General features: G+C 38.7%; 1 pseudogene; it reads right to left on the reverse strand.

Annotated features, from left to right (window-relative positions):
- Positions 1-3,672: 3,672 nt before the first annotated feature.
- LOC124959462 (spindlin-1-like) lies at positions 3,673-4,461 on the reverse strand (annotated as a pseudogene).
- Between the last annotated feature and the right edge of the window lie 11,005 nt (positions 4,462-15,466).

Consider the following 15,466-nt stretch of genomic DNA (forward strand, 5'->3'; position numbering starts at 1 on the left):
TCTCATTTTTCATACATACTGTTGCAGATTATTTCTTAAATAGAGAGATATTTTAAACATCATTTGCTTTTTTTTTTTTTCAATTACATAAACTTTGATTCTGCATTTTGTGGTCAAGGATGGCAAGATTTAGTTTGCTGGAAATTGTTCCTACTCTGTACTCATGAGAAACTGAAAAATGCCTACTCTGGTATCCAGGCATTTTGTAAATTAGAATTTATTCCAGTTTGACTGATGCTATAGCTCTGTGGTAGAGCACTTGCCTACTGTGCACAAAGTCCTGAATTTGATCCCCAGCACCATACAGAGAAAACAAAACAAAACAAAGCAAAAAATAGAAAAGCAAGCATTTATTCACTTATCTTGGAAAACAAACATTTTTGTTTCTCTTACAGTTCCAAATTACATCATTTTTTAAAATATTAAATAAATTATTTAAACTAAAATTACTGAATAAGTCATTTCAAAGACATTTTTTATAAATTTAGTTTTACCACATGAAACATATCTGATGAAGTATTTGTTTTCATTCTTTTGATTATTTAAGCAAAATTTGGTAAATATATTCTATTCTATATCTTAATTCTGTCATCCCAGATCACATAAAATCAGCTTTTATGTGAACTATTTGGTTAACTGATTACTTTTGAAAAACAATAAAGTACAAAAATTAGGTTAGACTCTAACTTTGCATTTATACCCTGAGTATTACTTAATGACAATGCTCTTAGACATTTTTACATCCAAATTTCTCATCTACATAATAGGATATCACTTTGTATGTACATGTACACTAAAATCATCTGATTTTAATGCTAACACTAAATTATATTAGGTTTCTGTGTTAACAAAATAATCAGGTAAGAAATAAATTTCAAAAACCACATGTCTTAAATAAAATATACTAATGTATAAATATATGTTCAATTGCCAAAGATGAGACATTTACATTAAATTGTGTTGGATGACATTCTAATGTTATCTTTAAATAAACCATAGGCATAATGGAATTGTCCATAGAAAACAGTCTTTATGAGACAATATGGAAGGATAATATTCTTAAATTGTTAATCTTTCTTCCAAAATTTTTCACTTGCCTATTCTGTAATTGCTTGCTTGACAAGTCATATGTTATATTTCTTAAATCTTACAAAAATATTTAAGACAGATTATACATGAAAAAATACCACTCTTTGGAAACTCTTTTATGACTTATTTTATAATGTAGTAAATTCCACAAACTGCACAAAGCTTAAATGTATTGCTTGCTATGCATTTACATATGTATACCTCTGTAAACATTACTGGAGTAAAAAAGTAAAGTATATCCTTCACTTTTTAAAAATTTATTTTTATTTTTATTTGTTCTAATTAGCTGTACATGACAGGAGAATGCATTTGATTTTCACTATACACAGAGCACAAATTTTTATTTCTCTGGTCGTACATGATGTAGAGTCACACCATTCATGCAATAATACATGTTACTAGGGAAATGATGTCTGGCTCATTCTTTCCCATCCCCATCCCCCCTCACCTCCCTGTATTGCCCTCTCTGCCCAATCCAAAGTTCTTCCATTCTTCCCTTGCCCCCTTCCCCCATTATGGATCAGCATCCACATATCAGAGAAAACATTCGGCTTCAGTTTTTTGGGATTGACTTATTTTGCTTAGCATGTTATTCTCCAACTCCATCCATTTACCTGCAAATGTCATAATATTATTCTCCTTTAAGGCTGAGTAATATTCCACTGTGTATGTATAACACAGTTTATTTATCCATTCATCTATCGAAGGGCATCTAGGTTGGTCCCACAGTTTAGCTATTGTGAATTGAACTGCTATTGTTGAGAGCAGGGTGGTATCTGAGCTGCTAACTGTCTCAAGGACAAACAGGACTGCTGGGCCCCTGTGCTTACCAAGGTTGTTAAGAGATATTTATCCGAGGAATGTATGGTTGCCTGGAGACCTTATCCGTCAAGGACGGGAGCGGGGCTTAGCCCCGACTCATCTCCTGCATAGTTCACCCCTTCCCTCCTCCCTTCTTCCACTAGGACCGTTCAGTTCTGGCAGGACCCAATGAGAATCAAATAGATTGGCAGCAGCCAACCAGAGGAGGACTAATGCTTAGCTGTTCAAATGTTAACCAATTAAAAGAATGCTGTAAAACTGCTTGCCTTTCATTATAAAAACCCTACTAACGAGGGCTCGGTGCCTCTCTTAGCGTCACCGGTTAAGAACGCAGAGGACCAGGCTCGAGCTTGCTAATAAATGACTCTTTGTTGCTTGCATTGATCGTGGTCTCTGGTGGTCTTTGTGGGGTCTCGAGCCTTTGGGCACAACACTATAAACATTGATGTGGCTGCATCACTGTAGTAAGCTGATTTTAAGTCTTTGGGGTATAGAGTGAGGAGTGGGATAGTTGGGTCAAATAGTAGTTCCATTCCAAGTTTTCTGAGGAATCTTCATATGCTTTACAGAGTGGTTGCACCAATTTGCATCCCCACCAGCAATGTATGAGTGTACCTTTACCCCCACATGTTTATCAACACTTATTGTTGCTTTTATTCTTGATAATCGCCATTCTGACTGGAGTGAGATGAAATATTAGAGTAGTCTGGATTTGCATTTCTCTCGTTACTAGAGGTGTTGAACATTGTTTCATATATTCATTAATCGTTTGTGTATCTTCTTCTGTGAAGTGTCTGCTCAGTTCCTTAGCCCATTTATTGATTGGGTTATTTGTAATTTTGGTGTTAAGTTTTTGAGTTCTTTATACATCCTGAAGATTAGTGCTCTATCTAGAGTGAATGTAGTAAAGATTTTCTCCTGCTCTGTAGGCTCTCTCTTCGCATTATTATTTCCTTTGCTGAGAAGAAGATTTTAGTTTGAATCCATCCCATTTATTGATTGTTGATTTTCTTTCTTTTACTTTAGGAGTCTTGTTAAGGAAGTCAGGTCCTAAGCAGACATGATGACTGACTTAGGTCAAGCACTCCAGTTAAACTTGGGAAAACAGTAACACCCCCATCCCAATCCAGAAGAAAAGAACTGCTAGTGGCACATGTGTGCATGTGTACCGCTTTATGTGTGTATATACATATTATGCACATATTATGTACAGATACAAATAGAGAGAGAGACAAGTAGATATATGTATGTATCTCAAAAAAGGCAGTAACAGGGCTATGGTTGTAGCTCAGTGGTAAAGTGCTTTCCTAGCATGTGTGAGGCTCCGGGCTCAATTCTCAACACCACAAATAAATAAAAATATTCATCAACAACTAAAAAATCAAATTAAAAAAAGGCAATAACAAAAATACAAAACTATGCTTGCATCTTGGCAGCAGAATAAGACCATGTTAGAATGAAGGGGGAAATGGTTAAGATCTATTACAGATTTAAGTGACTATGATACTAGTTTAAGTTTTACATAACTTGCTTGTAACTCTCCTCCCAACAGACAGATTTCTTAGAAGGTTTCCTCCTTAAACAAAATGCTTTGTGTTCACATCAATCTGTACTATTCAGAACAAAACCAGTTCTGCTGGCAGAGATTGCAGGTTCTCAGGGACATTTGCGCTTTTATTAAACTAGAAAGCAATCAAGTCTTTATGTCTACAAATTATACATATAATTGTTCCACAGATTTGGCAAATTTCATGATGACATCTAGAATGTTTTCACCCAATCGTAGACATAAATATGGAAATCGTCATCAAACTTGATAAAATAGATGGATGGTTTGGCTTCTACTTGATGAATGACCATACCAGTCTTTCCGAGCCATCTTCTTTGGCATATTGCACTTGTTTGCTTACCAGGCTGTCCACAACTTCTCCTGGTTCCCTTTCTGCTGGAGATGAGTCATGGAGTCAGGGGTGATGACTCCCCTTTGTAATTGTCTAGCAGCTGGTACATGTACAAGGCAAGGTCCTTCTCATAGGTGATGTAGAACCACATGTTCATGACAGATGTCCTTGCTTAGGCCATTCCCCTCCACTCATCTTTAGAGCCATCCTCTCTCAAATATACGTTCCACCGCTTTGCCAATAATTGTGTCTGCTAAGTGTGTGTGCCTCGCTGATCCAAGATGTTGCAACTCTTTATCAGGTAGAATTTCAAGCGCAGAAACTCTTTCAATTTTATTAAGTTCTAGTGTGTAAACACAGTCAAGTCCATTTTACTTTATAAGATACAAATAAGGATTCATGGGCACCTGGTCCTGAAGGTCCCCTTCCACTGGCCGCCGGGGCATTGCCCTCTCTCCACGTGGCCAAGCTGGATCCGGCAGCCTATGATTTTCTGATGCTGCGCCTGGGCTGAGACACAGGTTTGCTTGGCCCCACAGTGCTCTGACATTTTTTGTGTGACGTGTTCTTCTTCATTGTTGCCGCCCAGCGGACATAAAGACATGTACACCTCAGATTGTCATGAAGCAGCTTCTTCTTTATTCGGATCCCAACAAAAACAACGACCCCCAAAAAAGCAGTCTCACCCTCAATATATAAGCAGTCTCATGCATAAGCAATTTTGATCAGATATGTCCACCCAATCCTGTTAAAGGTCAAGCAATCATGAGCTCAAGCATACATATAGCCAATTGTAACAGCTTCCTGTTTTTCTCCAGGCATACCAAGCATGCCCTTTGGCTCTCTGCCAGCCCACATCTCCCCCTGTTTGTTTATAAAAAGACCGTGCCTGTCTTAGGTTGTCCATTACAGAGCAACATCCTTACCCGTCATCGGAAATTGAAGCTTATATCTTCATTCCCTGTCTTAGGTTGATATGAGCTCTTCAGGAATCTTACCCATCTCTGACTACCGTTCTAGCATAGCCAAACTTGGGGGGAGGTTCCCACATAACCTGCTAAGTTGTAGGAGCCATTTGGGAAGGGTGCTAAGTCAGGAGAAAAGGGTACAGTAGATAAACCTAATGTGGAATTAGTGGTAAGAATAGGAGGATATAGATTGGAAGAGTAAGGGGCAAAGGGCAAGGCCACGCCTTTACTATCCCCCATAGGTAACGCACGGCTCCTCCATTAACATGGCGAGGGATCATCAACAACAGCAGTTGGAGGAACTTCCACATCTTCTTGTTGTTCTTGGTTTTCTATTGAGGAAGCCTTGACCAATCTTTCAGCCACCCAAATTGGCGATTGTGCGTCCTGCGGGAAAACACAAACAGAACCTTGGGTCCAGATTTAATACCGGGTCCAGGCCTTTCCATTGTCCTGATAGAATGTCCTTCCAGAGCACTTGAGGTAGATGTTTTTTATTAAGCTCTGAATGATGGTCAGCAGCCGATCGGCCCTCAGAATTGAGATTTTAAAAATTTAAAATGAACAAGGCAACAGATAATTTGTCTTTTGGGGATCTGTATGATGCCCCTTATTCCCCCTTTTTGTTTATAAAGCATGTTTTTAAGTGTTAAATGGGCATGCTCAACAATGCTTTGTCCAATAGGATTATAGGGAATTCCTGTGACATGTTGAATACCAAAGGTGGAACAAAATTGTTTAAAGGCCTGGGACGTATATCCAGGACCATTATCTGTTTTAATTTGTTTGGGAACCCCTAGGATGGAGAAAGACTGTAAACAGTGTGTTATTACATCTTTGGTTTTTTCTCCAGCATGAGCAGAGGCCATAATAAATCCTGAAAAGGTATCTATTGACACATGGATGAATTGTAGTTTTCCAAATTCTGAATAATGAGTTACATCCATTTGCCAAATATGATTGGGCTGAAGCCCTTTTGGATTTACTCCTAATGAAGGGTTAGGAATAAGTGTAGCACATTTAGCACAAGACTTGACTATGTCCCAAGCTGTTGCCTTAGTAATCTGATAGCATAAACGTAGAGTAGAAGCATTTACGTGAAATTTGGAATGAAAATTTTTTGCATTTTCAAGTGCATCAAAGATATGTGGGTCTCTGGTGGCCATGTCTGTTAAATCATTGTGTAAACTTAGAGGACCTGGAAGGCCAGTATGAGCCCGAACATGCCCAATAAAAAATGGGCTTTTTCTATCCCAAATAAGTTTTTGTAAAGATTGTAAATACTTAGTGATGGTGGGAGTGAGGGAGAGCAGACCAGTTAATTCTAAATTTTGAATAGCATTAACAACGTATTTGCTATCAGAGAATATGTTAAAGGGCTCATGGTGGGTTCTGAATACTTCTATAGCTACTAATAGTTCTGTCTGTTGTGCAGATAGAGTATTAAACAGCAATGTTTCTGTAACATTATTTACAGTAATAGCACTAGTACCATTTTTTGATCCATCAGTAAATATAAGAGTAACTCCTATAATAGGTTCTTTTCGGGTGACTTTGGGGAAAATTATAGGATGTTGACTCCAAAATTGGAGAAGAGGATCAGATGGCAAATGATTGTCAAACACAGCAGAAGTACTAGTAAAGACTATAGCCCATGAATTTGAATTATTAATAAGATATTGTATCTGATCAGTAGTATAAGGAGTAGTTATTGTCGAGGGATGTGACCCAAAGGTGGAAAGGGATACTTTTAATGCCCTAAGGATTAATTCTGCCACAGATTCAGTAAACACGGATAAGACCTTGTTAGGGGCATAATTCATGTGAATCCATAGAATAGGACCCTTTTGCCAAAACACTCCTGTGGGTAACTTATTTGTGGTCAAGACGATGAATGATAAAGGCTTAGCTAGGTCAATACGATCAAAATGAACCTTTTCCATAGCTGTTTCAACAAATTTGAGAGCTGTTCGAGCCTTAGGGGTAAGCACCCACTTAGAAAGGGGATCAGAATCACCTTTAAGAGTGTCAAACAGGGGGTCCAAACTTGAGGTGGGTAAGTGAAGGTAAGGTCTAATCCAGTTAATGTCACCTAATACTGCTCTGGCAGAGGCATAGAGGTCCAATCCTGCGCTTCCTCTTGTTTGTCTAGTTGGGGAGTCAAGGGGTAATGGGTCTGAGGTACGGACTGCATAGCCCCGTATATTTGTGGGCCACGAGGTCGGGGACCCTGATTCCCATTTTTTGGAGGTAAAGGGTTACCATCTTTGTCTCTAGTTGATTTACAGTCACTTGCCCAGTGTTTCCCTTTTTTCATCAGGGACATAATTTTGGCACAGGACCTTGGGGGCAGTCCTTTTTTATGTGTCCTTATTGTTTACACTGATAACACTGTTGGCCTGGGCGGGAGTTGGCATTGCCTCTAAGATCCTGTGCAAGCGCTATAACCATCACCTGACCTTGAATAAAAGCCTCATTAATATCCCTACAAGCCTTTAAATAGGCTCCAAGGTCTTTGTTTTTCCAAGGTCTTATTGCTTCTTTACACCATTTATTTTCTTGCTCATATGCAAGCTGTTTGACTAAAGGCATAGCCTGGTCTACATCTCCAAATATATGTCCTGCTGTTTGAATCAATCTGTCTACGAAATCGGCATAGGGTTCATTTTTGCCTTGAATAACCTTAGATAACTGTCCTTGAAGATCGCCAGCACCTGAAAGCGTTTTCCAAGCTTTAGTGGCAGCAGCACTAATTAGTTGATACACACCGGGGTGGAAATTAATCTGATTACCTTGCCCTTCATATGGTCTTTGGCCTGTCAGCATGTCTAGATTCCATTGAGGATTGCCCGCAACTGCATTACATTGGGCAGCATCAGAACATAACTCCTGGTTGGCCACCTTCCACATAAGATATTGTCCCCCAGATAAACATGCTTTTGCTAAATTACCCCAATCAGTCAGAGTAAGATTTTGACTTGCAACATTCTCTAATAAAGAAATGGTAAATGCAGCTTATACTCCATAGGACATAACTGCCTCTTTTAACTGTTTCACTAATTTTATATCTAATATTTGATGATATCTCTGATTGTTTTGATCTTCAAATACCAGGAATATTGGGAACACTGATCGAGATTCTACATCAGCCCACTGTCTGGGGGCCGCCCCTGTGCAGCAAGTACATGTGCCCCTACAACTTGGAAAAGAGTGGTGACCTGGATTATACGCCGGAGGGTGCGGCACGGTAGGGGCTAAATGCCACTGAGAGAACTTCTTTTCTCGCTCTGTCTCAGATAGTTCCTGTTCTTCAGAGTCACATCCCTGTTCTGAGTCTGAACATCTACTTTCTCTTTCAGAAGCTCGACTTGATTGTTCTTCTTTTACAATTTCTAATATCTCTTCCCCTTCTCTTAGCTGTTCTTGAAATTTTGGGTTTTTGGCAGACAGAAACGAACTAATGTCCATATAGGCAAAGTACCAAGAGGGAGAGGCATTTTTTCATTTTGTTAATGGAGGTCCTTTCCCAAACGCTCCCACTGAGGGACAGTAAGGAGCCCTTCTTCTAAGAACCAAGGACAGGCTTCTTCTATAGTTTTAAGGAACGTCCGCACAGTTTTAGACTTTAACGGAGTTCCATTTTCTCTTAACAATGCCTTAAGAGAGCCTTTCATGCGAATCTGTGAAATTTCCGATCCCATGGCTATAATATGGCCTCTCTGATCACCACCACAACAACAAACAGAAGCCAAACAAGAAAAAGTAACAAAAATATTAACACAACTAACACCTTACACACATTCATTTACTACAGGACGTCCTTTGCTGTCTCTTGGGACAGCCTTCTGTTAAGTTCCCTAAATAGGGGAGCCTTCTGTTAAGGCCACTGTTTCCTCGAATAGGGAAACCTGCTAGTTGACTGCTAGTTGACTGTGCTAGTGAAAAATTTTCTCCATTATTACTTACCTGAGCGCTCACTGTTTCCCATACGGGTCATCAAATGTTGCTGTCCAGCAGGACATAAAGACACATACACCTCAGATTGTCATGAAGCAGCTTCTTCTTTATTCGGATTCCAATGATGACGACCCCCAAAAAGCAGTCTCACCCTCAATATATAAGCAGTCTCTTGCATAAGCAATTTTGATCAGATATGTCCACCCAATCCTGTTAAAGGTCAAGCAATCATGAGCTCAAGCATACATGTAGCCAATTGTAACAGCTTCCTGTTTTTCTCCAGGCATACCAAGCATGCCCTTTGGCTCCCTGCCAGCCCACACTTCATTATGCCTGCAAACACTCCCGCATGGCCTGCACCAGCTCTGAACCACTAACGAGGTATTCCGAATGGGGTCTTCATTCATCTGTGTTTATGTGGGCTGCAGAGTTGCTAGACTAGGGTGAAAATTTAATATTTTCCAATTGGAAACTTTTCACAAAATGTCAGTTTTCTTGTTAATCCACCATCCAAGTGTCTCTTTTATAAGCTCAGCAAAAAATGTGAGGAATCACAAGCACTCTGCCAGCTGCTAAGGCTGTGGTCAGCAGGTCCTGCAATCCACCCTGGCTCGCTCCCCATCTTTGCCTCCCACCACTCCCGTCGCCCCCTCCCTGCTCACACTGTGGCAGCCACACTGCCCACAGGAGCAAGGTGGGCTTGAGTTCTGTAGTTTCTTTGTTTAATTTACTTTTGTTTGGAAGATTTATCCAGTGGTGAGAGTTGTGGAAAAGTCCTCACCCAGTATTTTTGTATTGTGGTCTGATTCCTGTAACTGAGAAGGGTTTGTTTGATTTGTGTAGATGCTCTATTGTTTGGGACATAAATATTTATGATTTTTATGTCTTTTTGATGTACGGTTCCCTTAAGCAGTACGAAATGTCCTTCTTTATCCCTTCTGACTAAATTTGGCTTGAAGTCTACTTAATCTGATATGAGGATGTAAAGCCCTGCTTTTTCCCATCCTTTCACTTTCAGTCTGTGGATATTATTTTCAATGAGTCTCTTGATGGCAGGATATTCTTGAATCTTTTTTTTTTTTCGATTCAATCTGCCAATCTGTGTCTTTTGATTAATGAGTTTAGGCCATTAACATTCAGGGTTATAATTGAAATTGAGATCTGATTTGTATTCCCAGTCATTTTTTTTTAACTTGGTTTCTCCTTCGATTAACTTTTCCTTTATTGTAATTCCTCCCTTTGCTGACTTTCATTTTTGTTTTTTGTTCCCTTTTCATGGAATATTTGGCTGAGAATGTTCTGTAGTGCAGGTCTTCTTGTTGTAAATTCTTTTAACTTTTGTTTATGATGGAAGGTTTCTTATTTTGTCATCACATCTGAAGTTTAATTTGGCTGGATATAAGATTCTTGGTTGGCATCCATTTTCTTTCAGAGCTTGGTATATGTAGTTCCAGAACCTCCTAACTTTAAGAATCTGGGCTCAGAAATCTGCTGAGATTTGAATTGGTTTCTCCTATATGTAATCTGATACTTTTCTCTTGCAGCTTTGAAAATTCTAACATTTTGTATGCTGGGCATTTTCATTATAATGTGCCTTGGTGTGGATCTGTTGTAATTTTGTACATTTGGTGTCCTATAAGCCTCTTGTATATGATTTTCCATTTCATTCTTCAGGATTGGGAAATTTTCTGATATTATTTTATTGACAAGATTGTGCATGCCCTTGGTTTGTATCTCTGTGCCTTCCTCTATCCTGATAGATCTTAAATTTGGTCTTTCATTCTTGGAGATTCTGTTCATGGTTCATAGTTTCTTACCATCTTCACTGTGTGGTCAGCTTTATTTTCAAGATTAAATATTTTGTCTTCATTGTCTCAGGTTCTGTCTTCTAAGTGATCTAGTCTGTTTGTAATGCTTTCTATTGTGATTTTAATTTGGTTTATTGTCTCCTTCATATCAAGGATTTCTGGGTTTGTTTTATTTTTTTAGAATTTCTTTTTATTGAAGTAATCTTTTGCCTTTGCTATTTAATCTCTTTACTGAAGTGATCTTTTGTTGCCCGGATTTGCTCTCTTTTATCATCCTTTAGTTCACAGATCATTAAACTATGTACATTCTTCAACTATATACCCCTCCCTTTTGACTTATTTTGACCCATTTAACTATATACTCCCTCTCTGACATTACTTCCTGTGTGCTGTCAATAGATTCTATTACTGTTGCATCTTTGTTTGTTTGGGGTGATTTCTTACCTTGTGTTTTCATGTTGTTCATGTGTCTTCCCCACTAGCAGTGCAGATCTGAGTCATTAGTTTCTACCCAATAGATTTAAAGTGTCCCTACAGGTTTCCAATACCTCACATTTAAGGGTGAAATCACTATTAACAGCACCCAATGCAAACAATATGCATCCTTAAACCAAAGAGCCCCTATTAAGTATTCAGATGTTTATAATTTTGTCACAATAAACTGAAATAATATTTTATTATTATCTACAATATAAACAGTAGATATGAAATATGGTCTACAGTTTCTAATGGTGGACAAAGACAGAATGGGGTATGATGTATATGAGGTAGGAGTTGAAAATATAGATCATAGGAAGAGTGAAAGAGGAAACAAAAAAAGGTGGCTGTTATCAGGAGAAAAGAGAGAAAGAGACTCCAGGGAAACAGATAATTGAGAGGAAACTAGAGAGAGTAAAAAAAATGAAAAAAAAAAAAAAAAGAAAGAAAAAGAAAAGAATGTAAAAAGAAAAGAATATACCACAAAACTGTAATACATTATTCAAGCATTCCAGTCCTCAGTAGCCTGAGGCATGGAAAGTACTTGGTCTCAAAACTTTGGAGATGTGAGAGTGGGAAAGGAAAAAAGAAAAAAGGAAAAAGAAATTGAAGAAAAATTGAGCAATTGTTTTTCTTGGAGTTCAGATTCTTCCCTGCTTTTCTTCTCATCCAATAGGTAGGGTTCTCTGGAGTTTGTTGTTAACTCCACCATCAGAATGTTGTATGTTCAACATTTTTCCATATGTTTGTTGATTGCTTGTAGATCTTCTTCTGTGAAGTGTCTATTCATTTCCTTAGCCCATTTGTCGATTGGATTATTTGCATTCTTGGTGTAGAGTTTTTTGAGTTCTTTATAGATTCTGGAGATTAGTGCTCTATCTGAAGTATGATTGGCAAAGATTTTCTCCCACTCTGAGGGCTCTTTCTTTGCATTGCTGATAGTTTCCTTTGCTGAGAGAAAGCTTTTTAGTTGGAATCTATCCCAGTTATTGATTCTTGCTTTTATTTCTTGTGCTATGGGAGTCCTGTTGAGGAAGTCTGGTCCTAAGCTGACATGTTGAAGCTCTGGACCTACTTTTTCTTCTATAAGATGCAAGGTCTCTGGTCTGATTCCGAGGTCCTTAATCCATTTTGAGTTTAGTTCCGTGCATGGTGAAAGATATGGGTTTAGTTTCATTTTGTTGCATATGGATTTCCAATTCTCCCAGCACCATTTGTTGAAGAGGCTATCTTTTCCTAAGATTCCATCTCACCCCAATTAGAATGGCGATTATCAAGAATATAAGCAACAACAGGTGTTGGCGAGGATGTGGGGAGAAAGTATACTCATACATTGCTGGTGGGGCTGCAAATTAGTGCAGCCACTCTGGAAAGCAGTGTGGAGGCTCCTTAGAAAACTTGGAATGGAACCACCATTTGACCCAGCTATCCCACTCCTTGACCTATACCCAAAGGACTTAAAATCAGCATATTACAGAGATACAGCCACATCAATGTTCATAGCTGCTCAGTTCACAATAGCCAGATTGTGGAACCAACCTAGATGTCCTTCAATTGATGAATGAATAAAGAAACTGTGGTATATATATACAATGGAATATTACTCAGCCATAAAGAATGATAAAATTATGGCATTTGCAGGCAAATGGATGAAATTGGAGAATATCATGCTAAGTGAGATAAGCCAATCTCAAAAAAACAAAGGACGGATGATCTCGCTAATAAGTGGATGATGACACATAATGGGGGGTGGGAGGGGTTAGTGTTAGGGTTAGAGTTAGGTTTAGGGAGGGGGGCAAGAATGGAGGAAGGAAGAACAGTATAGAGGAAAAAGAGGAGTGGAAGGGGTGGGGGGAAGGGAAAAAATAACAAAATGAATCAAACAGCATTGCCCTATGTAAATTTATGATTACACAAATGATATGCCTTTACGCCATGTACAAACAGAGAAACAACATGTATCCCATTTGTTTACAATAAAATTAAAAAAAAAAAAAGAATGTTGGATGTTACTAAGGTGGGAGGATTAGACTTGGAGGTGGGACTCCTGGATGCAGGTTAGAGTAATTATGAGTCCCACTGGAAGACTGCGCCTCAGGAATCTCCTTTTGGGTCCACTTTTGTGATGCAGGAACCTGATATTAGCCCCTTACAATGCCTGTGGACCCCATAATTCCTGGTTTCTAATTTAGTCTCTAAATTTTATCTCTCCCACCCCTCCCTTTTGACTTCTCAATCAGGAAATTCTCTCTCCAGAGATCCTGGGGGCCGAGCGCCAAGATCTGTGTGCCTATCATGGAAAACTGTTGTGTATGGGGCAGATCAGGAACAGGCATTGAGAACTGTGGGCTGGCCATGTAGCAGCACGTGCTGGAATGGGTTAGTGGTTGGGGGAAGTTGGGATACTGGGGAATGATAGCCAGAGGGCCCTGTTGACTGCCAAAGAGGTAGAACCAGGTGATTGGTGGATGTTGGATAGGGGAGGGAGTCGGGGAGTAGGCTGGAGTCCGGGAGTAAGCTGGTGTCAAGTGCTGCCTGAGTTGTCCCTGGGATCCCAAAGGGTGGCAGACTGGTTGACTGGGTGAGCCAGAAGCAAGATGTTCTCACACCTTTTTCCTACCTACTGACTCAGTGAAAGGCTCTCTTGATTCTGTAACATGATGGTGGACTATTAGCACACCTAGCAGGGATACTTCAGGTATAACCAAGCCTACAAGGACCTTGGTGATGATCCTCCAGGTTCTGACTATTGTCCCTAGATGGATCTGCCCCAACTAAAGATGGTAGTGGCAGTAGTGGAGGTAAACCAAGATGGCAGCAGAGGTGTCCCAAGATGGAGGTGACTGCTTTTAGAGATGGGACTCTGAAGGCAGGCTGTGTAGTGGCATTGGGCAGTCCATTCAGAGATGCAGCACTGTGGCAGGTGGTGTTCTGGCAGGCAGTTGCCTTCAGGACCTGTCCATTGTCCTAAGATGGAGGCTACTATGTGGAGATGCTATGGTGACAGCTGTAGTGTCCCAAGATGGATGGAGGCCAGGGGATCTGCAGCTTGGTAGGTGGCAAGCCTCAGTGCAGTTCCTCCATGTGGATGTGGTGGGCAGGGCAGTCTTCCCTGACCTTCACTTTTGAAGTTTCCCTTGTATGTCTTATCCCTGAAATTTAATATTTTTCCCCATATGTCATATCTACTCTTTGAATACTGTCATAAAAGATTAGTGTATCTAGTTCTAATCTGTATATGAAATGAATCGTGTAGTATTTACTCTTTGATTTCTAAATTTCTTAAGCATAAATTGCCAAATAATCTACCTTTTCATGGTTTTCATTGGTTTTCTTATGATTTAAGTTATATGTTAACATTAGCAATTAGTACTAGCAAAAAAAACTCTCTCACTAAATGTACATGAAATTTGATAAGCACACTAGATTTAGATTATTTACATAATAATATTTGGAAACTTTTGTGTCAATAAAATTTATAATATAGTTTGGAATAAGAATTAATGCTGAAATTGGCCAAAATACTTGGTGATGTTGGGAAAGTGAGAGTTCATTTTGCACAAATGATGAATGTGAATTGAGAGGACAAGAAAAGGTGAATTACAGTGGGTTAGATAGTACTTCCCTTCCAAAAACATTTGTACACACAAAGTCTTAAAGTGTGACCTTATTTGAACATGAGAAATATATAATCAAACTAAGATCAAGTCACATTGGACTAGTTCAATGGGACTAATGTTCTTATAAGAAAAGACACAGGAGATAAGAGCATGTGACTAACTAGGCAGAGATTGGAGTCCAGTTTCCCCCAAATATCTGCCATTTTTCTTATTGTGGTTTCAACTGCCTGAGGTCAATCAAGGTCCAAAAATATTAAATGGTATTTAATGGAAATAAATAATGTATAAATTTTAAAATGTACACCATTCTTCACTATGATAAGATCTCACTCCATCTTACCCCATTTTCCCTAAAAAGTGAATATTTTGTTCATGAGTCTCCATGCTATATATGCTATCTTTCCATTAATCATATTGAAGATGTCTCAGCTGTTAGACTCCCTGTCACTAAAGTTCAGTGGTTATGTTCAAGAAACTTTATTTTGCTTAAAAATGACTTTGAAGTATAAGAATATTTGTACTAGTTATTTTATTAGAGAATTATATTGTATCTTTTCTAATATTATTGTTGTGATTTTTGCAGGACTGGGAATTGAACTGAGGACTGCCCTATCACTGAATGAAATCCCCAGACCTTTTTTTTTTTTTTAATTTATATACTCCTGCCTCAATGTCCCAATTAGCTGGGATTATATTTGTATGCCACTGAACCTAGTTCCATTTTATTATTAATTACTGTTAATCTCATGAGGTACCTAATTTATAGACTAAATTTTATCATATATATATATATATGTATATATATATATACATATATATAAGAA

This window comes from Sciurus carolinensis, chromosome 11 (assembly GCF_902686445.1).
Source record: "Sciurus carolinensis chromosome 11, mSciCar1.2, whole genome shotgun sequence".
NCBI classification, from domain to species: Eukaryota; Metazoa; Chordata; class Mammalia; order Rodentia; family Sciuridae; genus Sciurus; species Sciurus carolinensis.